The sequence below is a fragment of the Monodelphis domestica genome, chromosome 5 (assembly GCF_027887165.1).
Source record: "Monodelphis domestica isolate mMonDom1 chromosome 5, mMonDom1.pri, whole genome shotgun sequence".
In the NCBI taxonomy this organism is placed as follows: Eukaryota; Metazoa; Chordata; class Mammalia; order Didelphimorphia; family Didelphidae; genus Monodelphis; species Monodelphis domestica.
Genome location: NC_077231.1, coordinates 176,617,129 through 176,633,379, shown reverse-complemented (window position 1 = coordinate 176,633,379; position 16,251 = coordinate 176,617,129). Strand labels below are relative to the sequence as shown.

Genomic DNA, 16,251 nt, shown 5'->3' with positions numbered 1-16,251 from the left:
CCCTCTATTTTATTTACTTCCTTTCTTTATTCGCTATTCCATTCAAATTATTTTAAAATTAATTGTATGCTAATTTCTATTTACTAACTTGTGAATATGTTTTCTTTACACACTGAATTTAAATGCTTTGAGTGGGGGGTGACTATTTAGTTTTTGTTTTTGTATTTCCCAATGTTTGGCACAGTGGCTCACTCATCAAAGCATTTTAAAATATTTCCTCAATTGAACTGAATATATTATTTCCTAACTGTACTCTATTAGAATCTGCCAATAAATTTGGAGATATATTTCCATGTTATAATATTAAATATTCCATGTTAATTTATTTCATTTTATATAAAAAAAGAAGTTAAGCACTAGAATTGAGTATAACCTCAGTCATTATTCTCCGTGATTTATGAATGAAACTTGTCAAGTAACAAATAAATAGATCATAGATTTCCTAACCCTTATTTTCCAAATGAATGATTCTAATGAGAATTAGAATTGGAAACATATTTGGTAGAGGAATGGGGACCAAAGAGATATATTTTCTAATCTCAACCATCATTAACCAGTTACATTAATTTGGGCATATTGATTAATTCTTTAGGCTCTCTGTTTATAAAAATGGAATAATTATATTCATATTAACTTAATCACAATTCTACTTTGTAGAAAACACTTTGTAAACAGCCAAGTGCCAGATCAATATAACATCATGATCACCTTTATTATATTCTAATATTGATTCCATTAGAAAATTCATATTTCATCTTTATAGAATTAATTTTAAATTTTCAAGTAACAACAAATGGTTCCTACTCTGGTCAAATTTTATCTCATCAAGTCTAAAGGTCATTTCATTAAAAATATTTTTGATTACAAGTTTTCCTCTGATGTGAAGCATGGCTAAAATTGATCTCATCATTTTTCTCCTAAAACTAGCTTGTTCTTGGGGCTTTTAGTAGCACCACCATCTTTTTACTTTTCACATCTTAAATATTTAGTGCCTTTGATTCCTTTACTGTAAAGCTTCACTTCCAAATGGCTCACATGGGTCATAGTTGTAAAGCAAGAAGGGATATAAAAGATAGTTTCTTTTATCTCCCTCATTTTTCAGGGGAGCCAATTAAGACTTGGATTAAATGTTTTGACTAAGGACATCAACATTGTAAGTGCCAGATGTAGAATTTGAATCTAGGATCTTTGCCTACAAATCTAGTGCCATTTTCATAGCATAGTACTAGTCTTCCCATGTCCCATGATGTGAAATCTGATCTAAATTCTACCCTCTCAAAGAATATCCAATTCTTCTCATTTAGATTCTTCATGACCTCATACCACTCTAATCATATCACTTTCTCTCTCTCTTTCTCACCCTCTCTCTCCACACACACACACACAAACACAAACACCTTGCATTCTAGCCAAAAGCATTATTTTTGGTCTTTGGGCATTGATGGATGAATGGATATGTGGATAGATAGATAGATAGATAGACAGACAGACAGACAGATAGACTGGCTTGCAGGCTTACTTTTTCACTTGTAAGGAGAGAGAGAATTACCTATGGATGAATTGATTTAGATGGTTAACAAATATATCAGGCAACGTACTAAGATCTAGTGAAAAAGAAAAGAAATAAAAGCAATCGCTGACCCCAAAAATCTGATAATTGAGTGGGGGAGATGATAAGCAAATTAAAATGTACAAAATAGCCATATACAGAAAAACATCATTTAAAAGAAGGAAGGCACTAAAATTAAGAGGGTTTGGAAAAGGCTTCCTGTAAATGATGAAATTTTAGTTGTGATTTAAAAAGAGGATGGAAGAGATAAGGAGACAATGTACTGCATATATGGAAGACAAAGTACCTATAGTTGAGAGATAGAGTGCATCTTTTGGGGAGCAGCCAGGAGACCAGTGTCATTATCTCAAAGAATATGTGTTGGGGAATGAAGTGAAAAATGCTATAAATTAGAATGGGGCCAGTTTATAAAAGACTTTGAATGCTAAATAGAGTACTATGTATTTGATCCTGTGTAATTAGAATTCTGTACCCCAGGATGCCATTTCCCAGAATCCAACTTTCATCCTCATGTTATGTCCTTATGTTTTGGAGATAAAGTTTCTACAACCCCACCTCTCACTCTCTTCTCCCACTAACGTGGTCAGGAAAATTTATCTTTACTCAGGCTTTTAATTTTGTTCTTTTTATTTCCTATACTTCAAGTAATTATTAAAAAAAATCTTATAAAATATAATACTTGGAATTATTGGATATTAATTTAAATCTTACATTTTTGGCAACCATGAAGCCATAGAATTCTTGATTTTTTTTTCAAGAAAGACTTTGAGTAAAAGATTGGGAGCAGATAAATTTTGCTCCTGCTAATAACCTGCTTTTCTCCATACATTTTTGTTATTGTTTTTTTTTTTGGTCTGTCCACAAGCTACTGTAGTTCACACTGTCATTCCCCTTGCTCCCACTATGGCTCACCTACCACTGCTGTTTTCCAGAAGGTCTGAGAGTTGTTTGGAAGCACCCTTTTTTCCTGCCAGAAGGGTGAGATCCAAATCCTTTTGGGCTATCCCCCTCTGCCTACACCCATGTGTGTTTCAAGCCTGCACTAGCCACTTTGCAGTAGGGGAATCCAGCATGGAACAGCCAATCAATACTATCAGCCCCAACCCAGCCTGGCTAAACCAGGAAGGCTTTCATGCTCCTGGCTGTGGGGGTGCTGACTGTGGGTGTGGGGACTTAGGTATTATGGGGCTGCTGGTTTTACCCCTATGAGGGAGGAGGGAGAGAACTCTTCTCCCAAACATTCTTTGAGAGGCTTTTACTTCTAGCCAGTGCACACTAGTGTAGTGCCACCTATAGACAGGAAGTAGAGATTGAAAGCATGGCCCAGTTTCCTGCTTATCTCAAATAGCTTCCATTTCCAGAGAAACTTACTGAGATTGTGCAGCTTACAGCCATAGGATGTCTTTTCTTGCTGTTGCTCCTGGGGGTTCTGGTATTTATAGAATACTTTGCAATTTATAGCTTGAGTAATCTCCAAATTCAGAGGGGAGATTCATCTCCCTTAACTCCCTTGCCATTTTGGTTGGCATAGTCTCTATGCTTAGTCACTATGCTTAGTGTTGGAATCAGGAACCCCAGAGATGTGGCCAAAGGAATCTAGATGGATGATGATAATCAGAAGGAGAAGGCACCTTAGAGGCTGGAGGTGAATTTTATTCCTTTTCAGACCTCATTGCTTTATTGATATTAAATGTCTTTTCTTGCTGTTGCTCCTGGGGGTTCTGGTATTTATAGAATACTTTGCAATTTATGGCTTGAGTAATCTCCAAATTCAGAGGGGAGATTCATCTCCCTTAACTCCCTTGCCATTTTGGTTGGCATAGTCTCTATGCATAGTCACTATGCTTAGTGTTGGAATCAGGAACCCCAGAGGTGTGGCCAAAGGAATCTAGATGGATGATGATAATCAGAAGGAGAAGGCACCTTAGAGGCTGGAGGTGAATTTTATTCCTTTTCAGACCTCATTGCTTTATTGATATTAAATGTTTTTCCCCTCCAAATAGTGAGAAAGTCTCTGTAATGCAGCTATCAGCATTGGAGAAAAGGACTCTTGGATTGATTGATCACATCCTCTCATATATATTGTATTTGCTGATTGTTTTAAGATTCAATGTTTTTAAGTTCACATATTAATCTAATCTAATATCTTCTGTTACACTATGTCATTTTCATCTCCTGTTCTTTGACCATTAGCTATATGTTCTGTTACATTCTTTTGTTTTGTATCTCTCCCTATGAAGGACTGGATAAAATACCATTGTAAAAGTCCATATACAACTGGTGCAAACCCTTTTCCATGGAAAAACCATAGGTCCTTATGGATGCTGGGTTTGTCACCAGATCCATCAAGGATACATGTTGCCTTAATGGCCTTTTGTTCATTTTTGCCTTTATTGTCACATAGCTGGTGATGGATGGACTCCATCAAACTGGTCACAACCTGTATACAACCTTTGGAGAATTTAATGACCTAAGGATTTAAATTAATTTTAAGGGGTCTTCAGAAGTAATTTTCAGATATCTAATAGCACCACTACCTCTGACTGATCATTTTCCTGCCTTTGAGTTGTTTGTAACAAAAGGTAAGGATCCATTTAGTAACTGAAGTGAAGTGTAATAGCACTATTTTATTCCCCACCTCCATGTTTAAAAAAATGTAATGCATGAGACATCCGAAGTGATTTTCACTGTTGTATTCCTTGCTTCCACATTGAAATGGATGAGATATATAAAGACATGCCTAGTAGGCTGTTACAGTCTCATATTAGAGGAGGGAGGTTCCCCAAGGGGCTTGTTTACCCCGTGATGAGTTATAATCTCATTTGGGAGGTGGGAAGAATTTTCCAAGGGGGCTTGGTGCTTCCTAGATGATTTTTATATTTGTAACTCTTTAGCTTACTTTGCTCTAGAATGATCTAGATTCTTGGTGACATTTTAGACCCAAAAGGTTTTCATTAATAGTATAGAAGTTTTCTGGTTTTTCCTGCCACATTTTGGAATGGTAACAGTAATTGACTTTGTTAGAAATATATTCACCAAGGTTGAAAGTTTCTCTAGATCTGGAGAACTTATGAAAAGTATCCATGGGCTTCAAAGGTTTCTTAAAATGTCACACAGTAACTCATGTGAATCCTATATGATAACGGGTGTGTTTGCTATCAACATTAACTGGGTTATTATGGTTTTAGGGATTTTGGTACTTCTTTGTATGTGCAGTAGCTACTGTACTACCATTTTATAAAGAAGCAACTTGGTGTAAATTATGTATACTCTCACTGTGGTTCATGGTCAGATTAAAAAGGAAATGGATCTAATTTTTTTAGTGAGCAACCTTTGTATTGTGCCTCTTGTAATGAGGAAAAGGAAAGTTTTGCATAGAGAAACTAGACAAGAGAGTTTGCAAAGATGCTTGCTGCATGCCATGGAACTGTAAGGACCTGATTTTAGAGTGTGGAGAAGGTATAAGAGAGACACACTGGGACAGTTGAGGGCCATTGGTTCCTGTCTTTGGGAGAACTTGGAGAGGTAACTTCCTGTGACTTGTTCCTGTTTGAACCAAGTGGAGCTGAAGCTACCATTCATGTTATTCTAGTATCCTGTGGTTGAGATCCTACCAACTCTGTCTCCTAATTTGCCATTCAACTGTGTTACTGAGTCTTGAGTATGTTTCCTGACATCTGTAAAGAGAACAGCCAGCAAGCCAATCAACCTGTCTGTGGGAAAGGCCTGAAGCCATCTAGGACCTAGGCTGAAGAGGATAAACTCACCAAGAGTTCAAAGTTGCTACTCTGATGAGCTATCAACTTATCCAAACATTATTTGAGATTATTAGTTAGGTCAGGCAGCTATATAGTGTGTTTTCATAGACATAGAGTGTAAAAATGGGCAGCCAAAAGACTTTGAAGACAGCCTTTTGTGGGGCCTGTAGGAAAGGGGGAGGGGGGAGTATCTAAAATTCATAGTTAGGGATTTCTTTGTTCCTAGTACTCTTACATTTGAATGATAATAAACCCTGTCTTTAATATTTTAAACTTCGGTCTAAAAGTCAGTTAGTGTTCTGGGCCTAGAAGGGTCTTTTGGTCCTGTTCTCAATTAGGTATATCAAGTAATCATCAAACTTTGACATACTGAGTCTACAAATTTAATAATGGGATTACCCACATATTTCACTCTTCTTGGCTAACATAGTGTGTCACTGATTGTCAACTATATTTATATATTTAATTTTATTATTGTTTTTCCTTGTATGTGCAATAGAGTCTTTGAGTTTTCTTTTTTTTTCCTCATTTTTTATACTTGAAGTACATGTTAGCAGTATTAATGGTTTTTTGATTTTGCAGTAGGGTAAGTTTAAAATATTCATTAGCCCTAATTTCAATTCATACCTAAAAGCTTTAGACTATGGAAACCTGCCATTTATTGTTTAATATTATGGAACTTTTATTAACGATTGTATCTGATTCAAGGAGAAGGAATCATAAAGGAACCACTTCATAGTTCCAAGGACCACAAGGCCAAAAAGACCAACAAGGAGACTGGTGGGAAGGATGAGTTTCTGCACTGAGACAGGGGACTTTGACCTTATTTTGGGGGTTCAAGGAAGGGGTTATTTGCAAAGTTAGAACAGGATTCCCTTGTGCCAGATCTACACTTCTACCAAGTACATCACTTTGGTGGCCATTATGGCTCCCCTATCCCTGAGAACAAAGGTAAAATCAGACCAACGAATGCTATTTCCCATCTGCTTCAAAATCTAGTTCTTTTTCTGTGTTTCATAGTTTGGCAATTTTCTATAGTCCTGACTGCTGATTGGTTACTACTACAGGCTTATGGGACATAAATCACTTTAATTGGGTCCTCATTCAAGGACTGGTTATAGGTATATTTTTTCCTTAGAATTTTTACACATAAGATTTTGATATTTTATATTTCACTCAGAAGTTACTTTTTTCTCTTTTCTTGGAATTTTTTGATATTTTTTATTTCTTTTGACAATTGATTCATATACCCCATAACTCAGCCATGTATTCCTGCGTGATCCTTGTGTTTGTCAACACCCTTCTCAGGGAGGATTGTATTATTATCCTATAATGTAAAGTTTAAATTCTCTTGAGAGTAATTTTAGGATAAGAAACTTGCTGCCTCCCTGAACCCATGAAGATGCCTGCAGAAACCACACACTGCATCAAAAGATCCAGAATGAACTTTGGGGTGTAGTGATTTAATATGTGGGGGATTGAACACATTTGTTTTGAATGTACAATCTTATGCCAAAGGGGACTGTCCCCTAATTGGATTTTTGCAAATGCACCTGACATTGGTTTTGATCTTATTCTCTTTTATTTCCCTCTTATCCCAAAATTATTGTAGTTTCCCTTTAGAAATGCAATATTATTTGTACCTCCAGTTAAAGATTGTTAGAAATATAAGTTGGTTATTTGTACTGATTCCATGGAGAAACTAGGCATGTAAATCTAGGAAATTTCTACATGCTCATTTCCCATTGGAATCACAGGAGGATTATGTAATTAGAATTTTGTACCCCAGGACTCCATTTCTCAGAATCCCACTTTTATCCTCATGTTACATCCTTACATTTTGGAGATAAAGTATCTGTAACCCCACTTCTCACTCTCTTCTCCTACTAATGTGTTTAGGAAAACTTCTCTTTACACAGGCTTTTACTTTTGTTCTTTTTATTTCCTCTACTTCAAGTGATTATTAATAAATCTTATAAAATATACTTGAAGTTATTATATATTAATTTAAACCCTTCATTTTTATAAGTAATGGTGAAGCAGATGTATTATTTGGGTGATAGGGTCAGACCTGTTCTTTAAGAAAATTGCTTTGGTAACTTGAGTGGAGGATGAATTAGAGTGCTAAGTTTTGAAGTGGGCAAATAGCGACCAATTTCAGCACAGGTACAAAGTGATGAGGGAATACATCAGAAAGGTGATGGTATTAGAGGAGAGAAGGCAGCATATTTGAGGGATGCTGCAAAAGTAAAATCAATGACATTGATGGAAAATTATATATGGAATAGTGAAAACTAGTGAAGAGTGGAGTTTGATACTTGGGTTGCAAGCCTGGGGGACTGTGAGCATGTTGTTAACTTTAATGGTAATGAGCAAGAAGAACGGTTTTGTGGAGGTTTCAGAGGGGTATTCAGTTCCAGATGTCAACTGGATATCCTGGTTGAGATGTCTGAAAGGTAATTGTAGCTGTGATATCAGAGGTGAATGGATAGATTTGAGGACCATCAGCAGAAAGGTGACAAATATATGAGAGTTGAGATCACCAAATGAGGACATATTCAAATTCAAAAGAAGAGTGTCTAGTATACAAATATGTCATATACCTAATGTTAGAAGGCATGATCAGAATGGTTAACAGACTCTTCTGGCTGACAGCCCCTGTAACTGACTCTTCCACTTGTTGACCTAGCCTCTGTGATTACACCTTCATTTACTGCTTCCCAGGTGACTGTGAGGGATGTTTTCTCTGCATACAAAGTAGGATCTTCAATTATTTCTGCATACTGGTTAATTAACTGTATTTATTTCTGCCCATTGTCTTTCCTCCCTGGGTAAGAACCAGGAAATCAATGACAAAGGTTTTTTTGTTGTTGTTGTTTTTGTTGTTGTTATTTTAGCACAGGGAGCAATGAGGTTAACTGAGTTTCTGAGTGAGAATAGAAAGATTTGCCATATAAATAGTAAAAATTCCATGACTCCTGTTTTCCCTCATTTCACATTTGTTAGCATACAGATCAGATAAATCTTAAGTTAAAGGATCTAGGTACAAAGTAATAGGTAAGTAATAAGAGATAAGCAAATTATAAAGTCAAAGTTATAGGGATTGCCATTCTCTTCTTTTTAAATTTTATTCATTTGTCAAAATAGTATTAGCAAGGCTTCTGTTTGCTGTTAGATCTTCTTGCCTTATTTCCCAAATATATCTAGACCTTCTCTCTTGAAATGAGTCACTGCTCAAAAACTGCTTCAATTTCGGCAGTGGTACTCATCACGCATCTGCCTAAATTTCATACTATTGACTGCTTCTGGGTCGTTTGATTTCACCTGCCAAAACCCACTGAATCTGCCAAATTTCTGAATTCTAGTTATTCCCCTGCCTGGCTTATCAAGCCCCATTATTAATGCTTCCTAATGCAAGTATTTAAAGAAGTCACTTTACTTCAAAAATTATTTTGGAAGCATCCATACATTTTGAGTTTACTCTTGGATGCAAGATGCCTTTTTTGAATGCCTGACACGTAGAATGGACCTAATCAATACTTATTTAACTAATTAATGAATTTCAGTTTTTAGGATATTACATCTATTTTTAATTATTTAAAAATATTATATTATGATTTAAATTTTCTCCTTTGCCTAGAAACTAACACATTATGATTATTTTATGTCATTTCCCTCAGTATTCATTTATTCAGTTTCTATTTTGTAGAGTAATAGGCTGAGGTAGACAAAAATGTAGGTAAGAAATGGTCTAGAGAGTTTAATAAACCTCATATACTTGACTACATTTTAGTTTAAATTTTGGTATTTTAAAATAATTTTTTAGATTGTGAATTAAAATCTAGCATGTGAACAACCTCTTTTTTGCTTACAAAATGTGTATTTGAGGTCTATTACATGATCTTAGGGGGAAAGATCTGTGTACAATAAGAGAAAAATTCTATTTTATTTTATGTCTTTTTCTTTCTGTAAATGCCAGGTAGTCTTGTTTATTTTATTGTTCAACTTTAACTTTATTAACTTGTTTTCTCCTTTATTTATTGGATTTTTATAAGAATGTTGAGGTTTCCCATTTTAGCTCTTGCTGTCAACTTCATTTACATTTCCAATTTTAAAGACTTTTTGTCTCTTTTTGAAATTATACAGTAATTATTATTAGCTTTTAATATACATAATGTATTTATCTTTATATAGTCATATAGTCATATTGAGGTGTATGGTATGTTCAGGGAGGGGTAGTATCTCTGGTATGGAGGAGTCATATAGTCATATTGAGGTGTATGGTGTGTTCAGGGAGGGGTAGTATCTCTGGTATGGAGGGCTTGTCGTGCCCTCCTGGGGCAGCTCTCCAGCCTCTGACACCACCAGCTTTCAGTTGTGGCTCCCAGTAGCTGCTAGCATGTGGCAGCGGCCACACTCCAGGCAACGGCTTCGACAGGCTGGCTAAACCTTGTGAAGATAGCCATCGGGTCGTCGACCCCTGGTAAACTAGGGCTTTGCTCACCCAGCATGTGAAGACTGCTTCGACCAAACAGGCGGAAGAAACCAACAGGAAAGTTCAACAGCTGAGAGGGCGACGCAGCAAAGCACTGTGAAGTGCTTAGGGCATGTTGGAGCACAAAAGACAACATGGTCATCCAATGCAGCTGGGGAAGTCTCCAGGTGTAATGACTTTTCGTGCCACTGGACCCAGGCTTCCAACACCGAGAGAGTGGGACTGTTGCTGTACATCGACTTTTCCACTTAAATCTCCTTCACGCACAAGTATCTTTGTGCACACTCATCTATCCTAACCCCGTCCACCCTCTTCAAGACTTGCAGTGATGGGGGAGTGGAGGTGACCACTGGAAGTTGTAGTTATGCTCCTGCACATAGGCAGCCCATGGGCTAGTGGTCGCTTGGCTCTGTAGGGCAGCAGAGACGTTTGGCAGCATCCTGGGTGACTGAGCAGCCCTCTCTAGGACAGTGCTGCTCACCCTAGTCAAGGGAGGGGACTAGAAAATGTGTCCCAAACATTGCATGCACTACAAACAGCTGGTCAGCACACTGAGGCTGGCAGGTCATCCCTTTAAGTGGTCGAAACCAAAGAAAAGCAAACACAAAGAAACTCCTACTAGGATCATGGAACATCAGAACATTACTTGGTAGAGAGAATACCCCAAGACCTGAGAGAAGGACAGCTCTAATCGGTAAAGAACTGGCGGGATATAACATCGACATCGCAGCCCTAAGCAAAACACGCTTACCAGAAGAGGGATCACTCAGGGAACCCACCACTGGATACACCTTCTTCTGGAAAGATAGAGCCACAAGTGAAGACAAAATCCACGGTGTTGGCCTGGCCATCAAGACCAGTTTGCTCAAAGAGCTGCCAAACTTGCCTGTGGGCATCAGTGAGAGGCTCATGAAGATCCGTTTACCTCTCAGCAAAGACCAATATGCCACAATCATCAGTGCATATACCCCAACACTGACCAGCACAGAGGAGACCATTGAGCAGTTCTACTCTGACCTGAATGCTGTTCTGCACTCAGTGCCCACAAATGGCAAGCTGATACTACTGGGAGACTTCAACGCCCGCGTTGGCCAGGACCATGAAAGATGGAAAGGAGTGCTCGGCAAACACGGTGTGGGCAAAATGAACAACAATAGCCTACTACTACTCAGCAAATGCTCAGAGTTCTAACTCACCATCACGAACACTGTGTTCAGAATGGCAATCAAATATAAAACAACGTGGATGCACCCATGATCAAAACAATGGCATCTCATTGACTACATCATTGTAAGCCAGCGAGACATCCAGGATGTACAGATCACCAGAGCCCATGAGAGGAGCTGAATGCTGGACAGACCACTGATTGGTTAGAGTGACTCTTCAAATGCACATTGCACCTTGCCATCCGAAATGTGCCCAGACAGCTCATGCATTTTACAATGTGAGTCTTCTAAGAGATCCATCTTATTTGCAAACATTCCAGTCCTGCCTGGACGACAAGTTATCTGCCAAGGGACCACCCACTGGAAGCTCAACTGAGAAATGGAACCAGTTCAGAGACGCAGTGAAGGAAACATCAAAGGCAGTCCTAGGCCCAAAACAACGCAACCACCAGGACTGGTTCGAGGAGAACAACACTGCTATTGAAGACCTAATGAGCAAAAAGAACAAAGCCTTTATGGAGTGGCAAAATAACCCAAACTCTGCTCCTAAAAAGGACAGATTCAAGTCTCTCCAAGCCACAGTGCAGTGTGAGATCAAGAAGACGCAAGACTGATGGTGGGAAAAAAAGGCAGAAGAAATCCAGTGCTTTGCTGATACGAAAAACTACAAACAATTTTTCAGTGCCCTCAAGACTGTCTATGGGCCATTAAAACCCACCACCACTCCCTTGCTATCCTCTGACAGTGACACTCTCATAAAAGATAAAAAAGGCATCAGCAACAGGTGGAAAGAACACTTCAGTCAGCTTCTCAACCGACCCTCTTCAGTCGACCAAAGTGCCCTTGACCAGATCCCCCAAAACCTCACCATTGAACAACTTGACATCCCTCCTACAATAGAGGAAGTCCAAAAAGCCATTAAACAAATGAGTATAGGCAAGGCACCCGGTAAAGACTGTATCCCAACCGAGGTGTACAAGGCCTTAAATGGAAAGGCTCTTCAGGCATTCCACATAGTGCTGACCAGCATGTGGGAAGAGGAAGACATGCCCCCAGAACTCAGAGATGCCTCTATCATAGCCCTATGCAAGAACAAAGTGGCACAAGCAGCCTGTGACAACTACAGAGGCATCTCACTACTCTCCATAGCTGGAAAGATCCTCGCCCATTTTATACTCAACAGATTCCTGTCATCTGTTTCAGAGTAGAATCTGCCTGAATCACAATGTCGCTTCCGACCATATCGCAGCACCATCGACATGGTCTTCATGGTGAGGTAAATGCAGGGAAAATGCCTTGAACAGAACCTGAGTCTCTACATTGTCTTCATAGACCTGACAAAGGCATTCATGTACTTGAAAACCATACTTATAAAGGAAAGGAGTTCTTTGAGCCATGCCTATTTTTGGAATTGATACAATGGGATGCTAAGTGCCTATAAAGGTGGGGCAATTTGTAAACTACTTAGACCTAAAAGGTGAAAAAGTACTCAGAGGTTTTCTCTTAATGAAATTATTCGACACAGCAGCATTTTTTTTCTGACTTACTAAAGAGATTAATCTACTCAGCTGTGAATTCAAAATGGGCTGTGTTTTGGAAAACATCTATAGTTATTGGTAGATGGAAGAACTTAGAGGAGGTGACATAGGAGATTTTGCCCTTAAAAATAACAGCTCAGAGAAGAGCTGGAATTCATTCTGAAACATTCAGATTGAGGAGGACTCATTTTGAGGAAGACTGATTCTGAAACATTCAGATGGAGGAGGGAGCTGGTGAAAGCAGCTGAGATGATGCTGGCTTGGTGTCACTAGAATCCTTGCTTAGACAGATCTTGTGGTGAGTGTTAAAAAACTGACTGATTTTTCTCTTAAGACTCAGGTCTAGGCCATATTGTCTTAAGGCCCTTCATACTTATTTCCTTTTTCTCTCTTTCTCTCTTTTCTTTAATTCCACATTTGTATTAATTAAAATCTCTATAAAACCCTGTTGACTTGGGTATTTGAATAATTGGAAATATTTCCCTGGCGACCACCTTATATTTGATTTAAATACCAAGACACTGTAGTGAAACATATTTTCTGCGGTCAAATTTACTCACCCTCTCTTATATCTATCACAATTTATATCTTCCACCATTTTAACTCACTACAGTTTAAGACCTCAACCATTTTAAATCTCACATTTTCCTAATATTGAACCAGCCCTGCATCCTGTGAGATTTAAAATAGTGAAGCCCTTAAACTGTCATTTTTTCATTAGTCCATTAAATCTGTAAATTTTCCAGTCTTTAAATTTATATATTTAAATTTATAAATAAATTTTCAGCCTTTTAACAATGTCCATTAATTCCTGAATTTTCCTCTTCATCTGCATTATCGTCTTCAATCCTCTTCCACAGAAATGGTCCCCTCCTTACTGATCTTTTTGACTTCAGACTCAATTTGATTGATGATTCTAACTTTCTACAATCTCCTCTTCTTCATTTTCTTCTTCAATGATTTGCACATTTTCATTAATACCATGTGCTAATTTTATACGTGAACAATGATGCCATGAATCTCTACCCAAATTTTTTACTAAAGATGGAGAAACTAACACAATAGTGTAAAGACCTAACCAACTTTCTTGTGTTCATGATGTTTTAGCAATTTTTTTTACATTTACCATATCTCCTGGTTCATAATTATGGAGAGAATAATCCAAAGAACCAGTTTGAATTAATACTCCCATATCATGTTATTCTTTTAGTCTTTGTTGTAAAGCACTTAAGTAAGAATCAAGTTGATAGTCTCCTCCTAAGAGAGATGTAAACTCTAGAAAAAAACTAGAAGTTTTTGCCTGTAGTGGAGCATGTCCACAGAATATTTCATAGGATGATATATGTAAATATGCTCTTGGTCTCATAAAGTAAAACAAAGCTATGGGAAGAATCTCTGGCCATTTGAGATGAGTTTCGTCACAGATCTTCCCTGCCATAGTCTTGTGTTCCCTCTTTATGAGCCCACATGACCTGAAGTTTGTGGGTGATAAGGAACATGATATTTTGGTGTTATTCCAAGATTCTCATAGACTATTTTCAGGTTGTCTTGGGTGAAATGAGATCCCTTATCAGAGCCAATGGTTAGTGGTACTTCAAATCTTGGTATAATTTCCTTAATCAACACTTTCACCATAAAGCTAGCTGTATTTGCATTTGATGAAAAGGTTTCAGGCCATTTGGTCAATCTGTTGACAATTACCAAGTAAATGTTTATAAGCATGCTGATGTAATCAATTTTCAGACTCTCAAATGGACAATATGCTAAAGGTCTACCATTTAAACTTTCCTGTCTGAATGTCCCTTGACTGAATTTTTGGCAAACAGTACAGCTTGAGCACATCTTATTTGCTGCAGTACTTATTCCAGGTGCTACGCATTGTCTCTTTATGATGTCAATTACAACTTGACACAAATAGGTATATAGGTCTTTTGGTATCTCTGGTTTTTCAGTTCCTGTTACCTATATACCATGTTCTTTTCTTGCTCCAAACTTTTCCTTCCATTTTTGTATTTCTGAATCTATATGAGCTTTTTCTAGATCATTAGATTCTATAGTTGATAAGTTCATGACATACACTGGAGCATTCCTGGCAGCAAATTTCACAGTTTCATCAGCTCAATGATTTCTTTTAGAAACTGAATCCCTGCCATAAATATAACTTCTACAATGGATTACTGCTATCTGTTTAGGTTTATGGTTAGCCTCCAACAACTCAGTCATTTCACCATGAACAATTGGTTTTCCTGATGCAGTAATAAAACCTCATTGATTCCAGATCTTTCCTGTAGCATGACACACTGAAAAAAGCATAACGAGAGTCTGTATAAATATTTGCACTTTTACCATCAGCCAGAAAACATGCTTGCTTTAAAGCAACCAACTCTGCACCTTGAGCACTAAGGTTACTAGGTAATGATCCATACCAGAGTGTCTCAAATTCTGTGACAACTGCAGCACCTGTACCTCTAATTCCATTACAAAAATATGAACAACCATCTGTGAATAAAACCAAGTCTGGATTTTCAATTGGAGTGTCTTTTAAATCCATTATAGGCATATCCACTAGATATACTACTTCTACACATTCATATAATGGTTCACCATCCATGTTCTTTGGCAAATCAGGAAGAAGTATAGCTGTATTTAATATACTATGCCTCTTCAACTCAATGTTTTCAGTGCTTAGAAGTATAATTTCATATTTAGATATTTGTTGGTTAGAATATGCTTGAGTACAAAATTTCCTTGTTATTGCTTCTATTTGTTGCAAGCAAAATATTTTCAATGGGCATCCCAAAACTAAATCTGATGTCTTCTGGACTAACACAGCTGCAGCTGTTACACCTCTTAGATAAGGAACAGTACCAGCAGCAATTGGATCCAGCTGACAACTATAGTATCCAATTAGATGATAACTTTGTCCTAAAGTCTGTGTCAGTATATTAGAAGCAATTTCTTTTGTCTCATTCACAAACATTGAAAAAGTTTAGTATAGTCTGGGATTCCAAGGGCTGGTGCAGATAAAATCACGTCCTTAAGCTTACTTAATGCTTGCAGATATTCCAGTTTGAGTTTCAGAAGTTCTGGTTCTGTATCCCTGGTTAGATCTGTTAAACATTTAGTAATTTCACTATACCCAGGTATCCATTGGCTACAGAAACCAGTTGTTCAAAGAGTAGCTCTGAGTTGCTGCTTGGTCTTAAGTGCACTCAGTTTCTGGATATCAACTATTCTCTTCTGAGTGATACTTCTGGAACCCTCTGACAACACAAAGCCAATCCCATATGAGCCAATATCCACTGTAGTTTTGCCTTGGAGATCTTATGTCTACATTTATATAATTCAATCAAAAGAATCTTGTTATCCCTTAAAGACACTTTAGTAGATGGTGATTCTAGGAGGATATCATCAATAAAATGTATTATTTTACTCTCCTTGAATGTTATTGTTTTAAGGTCTCTGTTAAAATTTTGTGAGAATTGGCTTGGGGAATCACTGAATCCCTGTGGAAAATGAGTTCAAATCCATTTAATTTCTCCCATGTAAAAGCAAAGATCTTTTGAGAATCCTTGTGAATTGGTATCAAGAAAAATGCTGAATATAAATCTACAATGGTGAAATATCTTGCTGACTTGGGATGGAAGAGATTATAGTAGCTGGGCTTGGTACTATAGAATGTATCTTTATTACATGATCGTTTACAGCTCTTAGATCTTGAATG

General features: G+C 37.5%; 1 pseudogene; it reads right to left on the bottom strand.

Annotated features, from left to right (window-relative positions):
* LOC130454726 (signal peptidase complex subunit 2-like) overlaps positions 1-7,884 on the bottom strand; it is a 121,853-nt pseudogene extending 113,969 nt beyond the window's left edge.
* Positions 7,885-16,251: the final 8,367 nt, after the last annotated feature.